The following is a 12393-nucleotide window of genomic DNA, read 5'->3' on the forward strand; positions in this document are numbered from 1 at the left end:
TTCGTACAACACCGTGTTAACATTGACATGTGGAAAAAAGTTGCTGAAGACATATCCTGGTAACTATTGTGTAAATAGTATAATAATATACGCACCATATTGCTTATAACTTACGTACAAACACCACATAACTTTTGAGGGGGGGGGGGTTGTTGAACACATATCCCCCAATAACTTGTGTGTAAAAGGCGTTGTAATATACACACAGCAAAACTGACAACATATGTACAAACACCATGACGCATTTATCCTAAATTTATTTCAGGATTTCCAGCAATACGTGTTTAGTGGAAGAAGACGTTCCTGTCAACTACGAGGCGCCTACGTTGACTTCGTAAAATCTGAAGATGATATGCCGGCTCAGTCTTTGAGGTGCTCATATGGGTAGGATGTGCATGTGTGCATTCATAAGGTGAGTGTATGCACGTATATATGAGCGGTTGCATCTGTACTATGTTAAAAACCATAGTAAAATTTGACCCTGGGGTACAAATTGTTGAAAACATACCCCTAATAACTTCTGTCTGAATAATATGATAATGTACGCACATGGAGCTGATAACTCACGTACAAACACCGTGGTAACTTTTTGACCCCGGGATAAAAGATGTAGAAAAACATTCCCCCAATAACTTCTATATAAATACCTTGATAATGTACACACGACAGATACGATAACTCGTGCAAGAACACTATGGTAACCTTTTGTTCCCTAAGTTTTTTTAAACATACCTCTAGTAACATGTGTAAATAGTATGGTAATATACACACCGCATGCATGGTAACTTAGACCAAGTGTGGTAACGTTTTAACTCGAAAAAAATTCTACGAAACATACCAACATGAGATCTAGTTTAGAAGGTCTCGCCTTGACGATTTTGTTGTGAAAACGGTTTTTGAATCGGACTAACGGTTTGACCTACTAAATATAATGAATTTTATAAATGGAGAGAACTTCGGATGACATTGTATTTTTGTCGTCTAATGCATACATGCATGTGGAGAAGGATGGGAAAACCATTTTTACGCCCTGGTAAGTTTGGTGAAAATACCACAATGACTTACATACCATAGGCATTTAACTTATGTAGCCCAATACGTGGTAAATTTTTACAAAAAAGCCATTGAAGCATACCAACGTGGCATATAGTTTCTCACATCTCATTGTGGCGATCTTTTATGTGAAAATGGATTTTGTATCAAACCGACGGTTTGAGCTACAAAAAATTTTAAATTTCCAAAATGGAGGGAATCTAGAATGACATCTGTTTTTTGTCCTCTAGTGCATGCATGCATGTAATTAGAGAGAGAAGTGCATGTGGGAAGAGCGGGGGTCGTCCTAATTAATGCATGCATGTAATTAGAGGGAACGAGGGAGGTGTTTGATAGTTAAGCTTAACTGCCACATAATTGGCACTTACCGTTGTCCACTAAGCTAGAAGGTGTACATATAGTACCATACTAAAGTTTCCATTGGTTCTCTTCGTTGCCTTTTTATTCATATTTTTCTTTGGTGTTTGTTTCCCTAGTGGCATCGACGGCTATGACAGAATAAGGTCTATTTGGCCTCACTCTACCTCGATTCGTCGTCTGCGTTTGAGGGTAGGTGTCGGATGACCCATAAGTATAGGAGATCAATCATAGTCCTTTTGATAAGTAAGAGTGTCGAACCCAATGGAGCAGAAGGAAATGACAAGTGGTTTTCAGCAAGGTATTTTCTGTAAGCACTGAAATTGTCGGTAACAGATAGTTTGGTAGCAAGATAATTTGTAACAACTGATAGGTAGTAAAGAGTAACAATAAGTGCAGCAAGGTAGCCCAATCCTTTTTGTTGCAAAGGACAGGCTGGAACAATCTCTTATAATAAGTAAAACATTCTCGAGGACACACGATAATTTCATCTAGTCACTTTCATCATGTTTGTTTGATCCACGTTCGCTACTTTGATAATTTGATATGCGGGTGGACCGGTACTTGGGTGCTATTCTTACTTGAACAAGCCTCCCACTTATGATTAACCCCTCTCGCAAGCATCTGCAACTAGGAAAGAAGAATTAAGATGAAATCTAACCATAGCATTAAACATATGGATCCAAATCGACCCCTTATGAAATAGCGCATAAACTAGGGTTTATGCTTCTTTCACTCTAGCAACCAATCATCTAATAACTACTCCACAATGCATTCCTTCACACTACTGCAGGATGCTGCTAACTCGACTCTACGATCAGAGACCCTTCGACAAAACTGTGTGCGATGCAATAATCGCAAACGATGGTGTAAAAAACCCGTCAAAAAAGGAGCAAAATGTTTGCGATGACGGATGCATCAAACACGGTTCAGATTTTAGTTGTGTGTGCGATGCAGGGCATACAATTCAGTTCAATTAACTGTTTGTGATGAGGAGGAACAAAAAAACGGGCACCCAGATGAAGGTGTGTGCGATATACAACATACGGTTCACTCGGATGAACTATTTGTGATTAGGCAACACAAAAGAAACGGGCAGCCAGATGATGGTGTGTGCGATGTACAGTATACGGTTCACTCGGATGAACTGTTTGTGATTAGGCAACACAAAACAAACGGTCAGCCAGATCAAGGTGTGTGCGATATACGACATGCAGTTCACTGATACGTCTCCAACGTATCTATAATTTTTGATTGTTCCATGCTGTTATATTATCAATCTTGAATGTTTTATAATCATTTTATAGTCATTTTATATCATTTTTTGGTACTAACCTATTGACATAGTGCCAAGTGGCAGTTCCTGTTTTTTCCGTGTTTTTTACATCACAGAAAATCAATATCAATCGGAGTCCAAATGCCATGAAACTTTACGAAGATTTTCTATGGACTAGGAGGAACATGTTGGGCCCTGGTTGCACCTGGGGGGAGTCCCGAGGAGGGGACAACCCACCAGGGCGCGCCAGGAGGCCCAGGCGCCCCCTGGTGGGTTGTGCCCACCTCGGGTGCCCCCGGACCGCCTCTTTGCTCTACAAATACCCCAATATTTCCAGAACCCTAGGGGAGTCGACGAAATATTAATCCAGCTACCGTAGAGTCCAGAACCACCAGATCCAATCTAGACACCATCTCGGATGGGGTTCACCATCTCCATTGGTGCCTCTCCGATGATGCGTGAGTAGTTCTTTGTAGACCTTCAGATCCATAGTTAGTAGCTAGATGACTTCATCTCTCTCTCTCTTGATTCTCAATACAATGGTCTCTTGGAGATCCATATGATGTAACTCTTTTGCGGTGTGTTTGTTGGGATCCGATGAACTTCGAGTTTATGATCAGATCTATCCTTTTATATCCATGAAAGTTATTTGAGTTTCTTTGATCTCTTATATGCATGATTTATTATAGCCTCGTATTTCTTCTCCGATATTTGGGTTTTGTTTAGCCAACTTGATCTATTTGTCTTGCAATGGGACGAGGTGCTTTGTTGTGGGTTCGATCTTACGGTGCTTGATCCCAGTGACAGAAGGGGAACCGACACGTATGTATCGTTGCTACTAAGGATAAAACGATGGGGTCTATCTCTACATACATAGATCTTTTCTATATCATGTCATTGTTCTTATAGCATTACTCCGTTTCTCCATAAACTTAATACACTAGATGCATGCTGGATAGCGGTCGATGTGTGGAGTAATAGTAGTAGATGCAGGCAGGAGTCGGTCTAACAATCTTGGACGTGATGCCTATATAATGATCATTGTCAGGATATCGTCTGAGTATTTGAAGTTCTATCAATTTTCCAACAGTAATTTGTTCACCCACCGCTTTGCTATTTTTCTCAAGAGAAGCCACTAGTGAAACCTACGTCCCCTGGGTCTCTTTCTCATATTATTTTCCTTTGCGGTCTATTTTTATTTGCTTTTATTTTCAGATCTATTAAACCAAAAATCCAAAAATACCTTTCTATAATTTATTTTATTTGGCGTTCGATCTATCAATATTTACAACTTTCTCTCGTCCATGTGCCATTTTTGGCGCCGTTACCCGAAAGAGATTGACAACCCCTTTAACACGCCGGGTTGCGAGTGGTTGTTATTTGTGTGCAGGGGTTGTTTATGTTGTGTTGCTTGATTCTCCTACTGGTTCGATAACCTTGGTTTCATATGTGAGGGAAATACCTATCACCGCTGTGATGCATCATCCCTTCCTCTTTGGGGAAATACCGACGTAGCTTCAAGCGACATCAAAAGGAATTTCTGGCGCCGTTGCCGGGGAGGATCTTCAACATATACCAGGTTCCTAATCACAAATCTCATCTCCTCAAAATTTACATTATTTTTCATTTGCCTCTCGTTTTCCTCTCCCCCACTTCACAAAAAATTTCCGTTTTATTTGCCTCTCTTTTCCCTTCGCCGTTTTCTTGCCGGATCTATTTTTGAGTGCAATCTTGTTGTGTAGTCATCATGACTCAAGAGAACACCAAGTTATGTGATTTCTCAAATACCAACAATAATGATTTTATTGGCACTCCGCTTGCTCCTCCCGCCACTAGTGTGGAGACTTGTGATATTAATACTGCTTTGCTGAATCTTGTTATGAAAGACCAAATTTCCAGTACTCCTAATGAGGATGTCGCGTCCCATCTTAATACCTTCATGGAATTATGCGATATGAAAAAGAAAAAATATATGGACAATGATGTGGTCAAGATGAAATTATTTCCGTTTTCTTTGCGTGATTCTGCAAAAATTTGGTTCTCTTCTTTGCCTCACAATAGTATCGATTCTTGGAATAAGTGCAAAGATGCTTTTATCACTAAGTATTTTCCTCCCGCAAAAATTATTTCCCTTAGAACCCGGATCATGATTTCAAGCAACTTGAACATGAGCATGTTGGATAATCTTGGGAAAGGATGAAAATGATGCTAAGGAATTGCCCAACTCATGGGTTAAATCTTTGGATGATCATACACAAATTTTATGCGGGGTTGAATTTTGTTTCTCGTAATCTTTTAGATTATGTCGCGGGTGGTACTTTTATGGAAATTACTTTGGGTGAAGCCACCAAATTGCTTGATAATATTATGGCAAATTATTCGCAATGGCATACCGAAAGAGCTCCTACTAGTAAAAAAAGTTAATTTGGTTGAAGAAATTTCTACTTTGAGTGAAAAAGTTGATGCTCTTGTGAAATTGGTTGCTAGTAGAAGTGCTCCTATTGAACTTAATGATGTGCCTTTGTCTACTTTTATTGAGCAAAATAGTGATGCCATAGATGTGAATTTTATCTCTCGAAATAATTTCAACAACAATGCTTATAGAGGTAATTTTAATCCTAGGACTTTTCCTAATAATTCCTCTAATAATTATGGTAATTCCTATGGAAATCAATCTTATAATAATAATAGGAACACCTCTGATCTTGAGAATAATATTAAAGAATTTATCAGCACTCAAAAATCTTTCAACACTTCCATAGAAGAAAAGTTGAGTAAGATTGATGATTTGTCTAGAAGTGTTGATAGAATTGCTCATGATGTGGAAAATATCAAGATGAAATTTTTTGTGCCTAAAGTAGATGAATCAATTAAAGCTCTTTATGTTTCTATGGATGAAAGTAAGAAAAGAACCACTATGCTTAGAGCTAAAAGAGAATTTTTAGAAAAAGCTTTTTCTAGTGATTTCTTTCGCAAAAGTTATGAAGATCTTAAAATGATTGGTGTTTCTTCTATTGATTCCTTGTTTAGTAAGGTTAAGATTTATGAAAAATGGACTAGAGAAGAGTCAACTTTAGGTAGAAGGCGTTCCAATATTTCGGAGGGTGATAATCTTGTTGAAAAAATTGATGAAAGTGGGTTTGGAGAGGTCAAAACTTTAGCTAGTGATGTGCCCACTCTTTTGGATTACAAAGACTTTAATTATGATAGTTGCTCTTTGATTTATTGTATTTCTTTGTTTCAATCCATGATAAATTCACCCCATGCTTATGAACAAAATAAAGCTTTTACTAAACATATTGTTGATGCTATCATGAAAGCTTTTGAAGAAAAAATGGAATTATAAGTTTCAATTCCTAGAAAATTGCATGATGAATGGGAACCTACTATCAAAGTCAAGATTAAAAATTATGAGTGTTTTGCTTTGTGTGACTTGGGTGCTAGTGTTTCTACAATTCCGAAATCTTTATGTGATGTGCTTGGTCTTACTAATCCTGAAGAATGTTCTTTGAATTTGCACTTGGCGGATTCTACTATTAAAAAGCCTATGGGAAGAATTAATGATGTTCTTATTCTTGCAAATAGGAATTATGTGCCCATAGATTTTATTGTTCTTGATATTGATTGCAATCCGTCTTGTCCAATTATTCTTGGTAGACCATTTTTACGCACTATCGGTGCCGTGATTGATATGAAAGAAGGCAATATTAAGTTCCAATTTCCTTTGAGGAAGGGTATGGAACACTTTCCTAGAATAAGAATTAGTCCACCTTATAAATCAATCATGAGGGCACCTTATGGATCTCGAACCAAGGATGACAAAACTTAAATCCTTGCCTTATGCCTAGCTAAGGGCGTAAAACTATAGCGCTTGTTGGGAGGCAACCCAATGAATAAATTTTGTTTTTGCTTTTTGCTTCCTGTTTTTGTGTGTTAACACAATTATGCTACTGTTATGATTGTGTTTTTTATGTTTTAATTAGTGTTTGTGCCAAGTAAAGCCTTTAGGATTTTCTTGGGTGATAGTTTGATCTTGCTGAAAAACATAAACTTTTACGCTAACGAAATTAATTTTCATTTTTGACCAGAGAGCGATAAAATACCGATTCCACTTGCAGTAGATCAATATACAAATTTCTCAGGTCTTCCTAATTTTTCAAAAAATTTGGAGTTACAGAAGTATTCGAAATAGTTAGATTACTACAGAATGTTCTGTTTTGATAGATTATGTTTTCTTTGTGTTGTGTGCTTATTTTGATGGCTCTATGGTTTTCTTTGATGAGTTTTTGACATAGAAAAATTGGAATACAGTAGATATAATACAAAAAGAAAATATGAATTGGTTTGATACAACACTTATAGTAGTGGTTTATTATTCTTATACTAATGGATCTCACGAAGGTTTTGTCGAGTTTTGTGTGATTGAAGTTTTCAAGTTTTGGGTTATCTTACGATGGATGAAGGAAGGATGGAAGAGCCTAAGCTTGGGGTATTATCCAAAAATGAGCAACCAACTAAGCCTGGGGATGCCCTCGAGTGGCACCCCCGCTTTCTTCCAACGATCATCGGTATTTTACTTGAAACTATATTTTTATTCGCCACATGATATGTGTTTTGCTTGGAGCGTCTTGTATGATATGAGTCTTTGCTTGTTTTATTTTGTGTTCTAAGTCATCAATCCTTGCTGTACACACCTATTTGAGAGAGCCAAAATTATGTCATGACTTGTTAGAATTGCTCTCTTTGCTTCACTTAAAATTTTATGAGCAATGGACTTGCTCTAGTGCTTCACTCATATCTTTTTGAGCACGGTGTGCTTTAGTATTTTTGAAGAAATGCTCTCTTGCTTCACTTAGATTTATTAGAGAGTTAGTAAAATTTTCAAGAAATTCTCTCTTGCTTCACCTAAATTAATTTGAGAGAAAGAACAATATATTATGCTCATGATCTTCACTTATATTTGTTGGAGCTTGTCAAAATCTATACATGAAAATTAGTCCCAAAGTGATAGATATCCAAGAAGGATATAATGAAAACTTTCATGAAGATCATTGGACAAAATAAACTTGATTATTAGTAACAGTTTTGAGATATGATGATGTGATATGTGGGTCATCTTGATGAGTAATCATGCTTTAGTAAGAATATTGGCATTAAGGTTTGTGATTCCCTATGCAAGTACGGAAGTCAATAGTCATGCAATGAAATTATATCCTACTTGTGGTGCATTATTCGATGTTATTTATGCTTGCTTATGAAATTATTCGTTTCTTAGTTGGTCGCTTCCCAATCTTTTTCTAGCCTTCATTTTGCACTAAGTATGATCACTACTTATGCATCCAAAAGCCTTTAACCCAGTTTTGCCACATGAGTCCACTATATCTACCTATATGCGGTATTCTTTTGCCATTCTAAGCAAATTTTCATGTGCCATCTCTAATTTTCAAAATAAACTTCTCTTTTGTGTGTTTGTTTCGCTCGCGGAGCGGTGAGGGGTGGCTAATATTTTCCATGCTAGATGTGTTATTCTCAAGATGAGTGTTTATTCAATTGTCATTGCACAAGAGTAAGGCAAAGGTATTAGGATGCCCAGTACCGAAATGCAAAAAAATTGAATTTACTTTATGTTGTCAAATAATTAATTCCTTGGAAAGTGTTGGTATGGAGGGCACCCGTGGATACGGTTAGCCATGGAAAGTGAAAGTTATGGTAGAAAAAGGAATAAACTTTATTTTCTGTTTGGGAACCGCCTATGATATATCTATGCATGGAAAGTATTGGAAACTCTAAGTCGTTTTCGTTGGTGGGATGGATACACCTCTCCAAATGTTTTTATCTCTAAGTTTTTCGCTTTGAGCTCTGACACCTCTACAAATCCCTACTTCCCTCTGCGAAGGGCCTTTCTTTTACTTTATGCAATTTTTATTTTTGAATTTGAGTCTCCATCTTCTCTTATAAAAGCACCAACTAGGAGGCAATATGATCGTACTTAAGTATTGGGTGTAGCTAATATTTGAGTGTGTTTCATGAATGGATCAATGTTTGAGCATGATGGGCTAGGGATAGCTTATTTTAGCGTTGATATTTTGAAAGACATGGTTGCTTGTTGATATGCTTGAGTATCTAAATTATCATGTCAAAACTAGACTATTGCTTTGAACAACTAAAAGTCCAATTGTCCATGCTATAAAGAAAGAAATATGATATGACATGATAGACATCATTTCACATCAAAAATTCTATTTTTACCACTTACCTACTCGAGGATGAGTAGAAGTTAAGCTTGGGGATGCTGATACGTCTCCAATGTATCTATAATTTTTGATTGTTCCATGTTGTTATATTATCAATCTTGGATGTTTTATAATCATTTTATATCATTTTTTGGTACTAACCTATTGACATAGTGCCAAGTGTCAGTTCCTGTTTTTTCCATGTTTTTTACATCACAGAAAATCAATATCAGACGGAGTCCAAATGCCATGAAACTTTACGGAGATTTTTTATGGACCAGAAGAAACATGTTGGGCCCTGGTTGCACCTGGGGGGAGTCCCGAGGAGGGGACAAGCCACTAGGGCACGCCAGGAGGCCCATGTGCGCCCTGGTGGGTTGTGCCCATCTCGGGTGCCCCCTGGACCGCCTCTTTGCTCTATAAATACCCCAATATTTCTAGAACCCTAGGGGAGTCGACGAAATATTCATCCAGCCACCGCAGAGTCCAGAACCACCAGATCCAATCTAGACACCATCTCAGATGGGGTTCACCACCTCCATTGGTGCCTCTCCGATGATGCATGAGTAGTTCTTTGTAGACCTTCGGGTTCGTAGTTAGTAGCTAGATGGCTTCATCTCTCTCTCTTGATTCTCAATACAATGGTCTCTTGGAGATCCATATGATGTAACTCTTTTGCGGTGCGTTTGTTGGGATCCGATGAACTTTGAGTTTATGATCAGATCTATCTTTTTATATCCATGAAATTTATTTGAGTTTATTTGATCTCTTATATCACTACTGCAGGATGCTACTAACGCGACACTATGGTCAGAGACCCTTCGACGAAACTGTGTGCGATGCCATAATCGCAAACGGTGGTGTAAAATAACCGTCAAAAAAGGTGCAAAACATTTGCGATGGAGGATGCATCAAACACTGTCGGTGTCAAAACCGGCGGATCTCGGGTAGGGGGTCCCGAACTGTGCGTCTAAGGCGGATGGTAACAGGAGGCAGGGGACACGATGTTTACCCAGGTTCGGGCCCTCTTGATGGAGGTAATACCCTACGTCCTGCTTGATTGTTCTTGATGATATGAGTATTACAAGAGTTGATCTACCACGAGATCAAAGAGGCTAAACCCTAGAAGCTAGCCTATGGTATGATTGTATGTTGTCCTACGGACTAAAACCCTCCAGCTTATATAGACACCGGAGGGGGCTAGGGTTACACAAGGCCGGTTACAAAGGAGGAGATATACATATCCGTATTGCCTAGCTTGCCTTCCACGCCAAGTAGAGTCCCATCCGGACACGTGACGAAGTCTTCAATCTCGTATCTTCATAGTCCAACAGTCCGGCCAAAGGATATAGTCTGGCTATCCGGAGACCCCCTAATCAGTAGCCCCTGAACCAGGCTTCAATGACGATGAGTCCGGCGCGCAGTATTTTCTTCGGCATTGCAAGGCGGGTTTCTCCTCCGAACACTCCATGAAGATTTTGAACACCAGAATAGTGTCCGGCTCTGCAAAACAAGTTCCACATACTACCGCAGAGAGAATAATATTTGCACAAATCTAATCTGCTGACGCGTTCTGGCAGCACGACGTTACGTCATGGCTCGGTCATTATTCGAACCGTTTTTTCTCAACCAGCACCGCACATAACATGGGGCGGTTTTCTCGACACGTCTTGTCAAAGCAGAGATCGTGTCCCCCTTATTACGGGATTCTCATCAATACGGACATGGGTAACCCAACCGCGCCATCAATTACGACACCTGGGAAATAAGCAGTTTTACTAGGCAAGTGGGGAGACGCATCGCCTCTTCCGCCCTTATAAAGGGACAAGGATTCACTCTTTTCACCCACGCCTTCTTCCTCCTTGCTTACCCATTCCCGCACACTCGAGCTCTAGCGCCCAAGCTCGCGTTCCTCTTCTCAAACCACTCCAAGCATGTCCGGAGCAGGAGGCAAGTGGATGGTCTCCTCCATCATGGAGGAGAACATCAAAAAGTTACGGGAAGCCGGATAACTGGTCGCGGATATCGCGCACCGGCTGCCAAATGCGGGGCAGATCATCCCAACGCCCGAACCCCATGAGAGGGTAGTTTTTCTTACCCATTTTGTCCGCGGACTGGGATTTCCCCTCCACCCGTTTGTCCGCGGGCTCATGTTCTACTATGGGCTGGATTTTCATGATCTGGCCCCCAATTTCATCCTCAACATCTCGGCGTTTATCATCGTGTGCGAGGCCTTCCTCCGCATCAGGCCCCACTTCGGCCTATGGCTGAAAACCTTCAATGTTAAACCGAAGGTGGTGGGTGGCCAGCAAGCAGAGTGCGGAGGCGCCATGGTGGGCAAGATGCCTAATGTCACCTGGCTCGAGGGCACCTATGTGGATACCATAAAGGGGTGACAATCGGGGTGGTTCTACATCACCGAGCCACGCGACTCCAACTGGGTGGCGGCCCCCAAATTTCGATCCGGAATCCCCACACGACTCACCTCCTGGAAAGAGAAGGGCCTGTCATGGGGTTCTTCGTAGAGTTGACCGGACTCCAAACCTGTATCCGTAACATGACGAGCAAGAAAATCAAGCTCGTCAACGTGGTCCAGGTCATGCTCTTCTGCCGGATCCTCCCGTGTCAACGACGGGCATTCGATTTGTGGGAGTTTGACTCGGCCAAGCACCAGACGCTGCAAGAGCTCTATGACACGGCGCACGAGGATGTCTGGAGGGTGCTGTTCAAGGGCGCCGAGATTCCTCCTTCCCTCACCGAGGACCGCGGACTCAGCGCAAAACACCGTGCCAATCCGGTAAGTTTTTATATCTCTCAGGGTATTATTTGCCCCGGTTTAGTCATGTGCAGGGTCTAAGCTTCTATGCCATTAACAGGACTGGATAAAGACAGCGGAGCAGCTTGATTGCCCAACCCCCTACCCGAAGATCCTACAGGCGCTCTCCTAACGGAGATGATGACTCTGGCACCTTACAAGGTGCCGGTGAAGAAGACCAAGAAGAAGGCTGCGGGGACCCGAAAGGGTCTCCGGCGCAAGGTTGTATCGGACTCATCGTCCGATGACTCCGAAGCGCACTCCTCCCACGAAGATGAGGAGGAGGAAGAGGAAAGTTCTCCCCCCAGTCAGGGGAGACAAGAAAAGAAAGGCCGACCCAACCGGGGAGGCCGAAGGGTCCAAGAAGGGAAGGACCCTCCCTCCGGACTGTGCCACGACAGCCGCCGACTGCGGCGACGAGTGGCTACCCAGGGTCAAGCCCCTGGCGAAATCGTAAGTGTCCGGGCGCCATAGTACTTCATGGTATGCTTTATTACACTGCCTCTCCTCATGCCGAACATGATTATGCAGTCCGTCCCGAGCTCGTCTCGACGTATCCTCGTCGAGCGGCTCTCTGGACTCGTCGGATATGAGCAGCGGTTCTCTCCCGACCGCTACCACCACTCACCCTACGGGCAACGCCGAGGTGTTGTCTCAAA

Source organism: Triticum urartu, chromosome 3A (assembly GCF_056163025.1).
Source record: "Triticum urartu cultivar PI428250 chromosome 3A, HENAU_Tu73, whole genome shotgun sequence".
NCBI lineage: Eukaryota > Viridiplantae > Streptophyta > Magnoliopsida > Poales > Poaceae > Triticum > Triticum urartu.